Raw genomic sequence first — 700 nt, 5'->3', positions numbered from 1 at the left:
GGGGCTAATGGGGCGGGGCTAGCGGGGCGGGCCTCGCTGATGGGTGGGGCCTAGGAAATCCAGAGAGCCAAGGTTTGCCATGTTGGGGTGACTACCATAATGAGGCCTCCAAAGGGTGGGCCTCAAAGGAGCGGGGTCTGGGGATGCCTCAAGCTTCTTAAGTCCCAAGGAATGTCCTGCGCCTTGCTGGGCCACCCCTCTCCACTGCCACCACCTCTATCTGTTCTTTCTAATCCTTCTTTCTTTTGGGTGTAACTCCCAGGAACTCCCTGGCACTGTGGTTCTCCCAGCCCTCCTCTGGACCAGATCCAGGAACATCCGATGGTGAAAGACGAGAAGTGACTTGCAAACATAAAGTCCACTTTATAGACGCAAAAACTAAGCTCAGACAGGAGAAAGGACTTTATAATGTCCCTCCAGATAGAAGGTAAGGGAGGAGAGAGAGGCCCGCCCTGAGCCCCGAGTTCACTTCCTTCCCTACCTTCCTTGCTTCTCCCAGGGCAGTGGCTTTCAAAGTGGGGAGATTTTCCCCCGCCACGACCCCAAGGAACATTTGGCAATGCCTGGAGGCATTTTCAGTTTTCACAAAAAATGTGAAATGGGGGGTTATTTTTGGGCATTTATTTTAAAAAGAAGAAAGCAGAGACGTTGCGAAGTACCCTAGAATGCACAGGACGTCCTACGGCACGTAGTTATCAGG

The sequence above is a fragment of the Tupaia chinensis genome, unplaced genomic scaffold (assembly GCF_000334495.1).
Source record: "Tupaia chinensis unplaced genomic scaffold, TupChi_1.0 Scaffold143758_1, whole genome shotgun sequence".
Lineage (NCBI taxonomy): Eukaryota > Metazoa > Chordata > Mammalia > Scandentia > Tupaiidae > Tupaia > Tupaia belangeri.
This window is presented reverse-complemented; position numbering follows the sequence as displayed.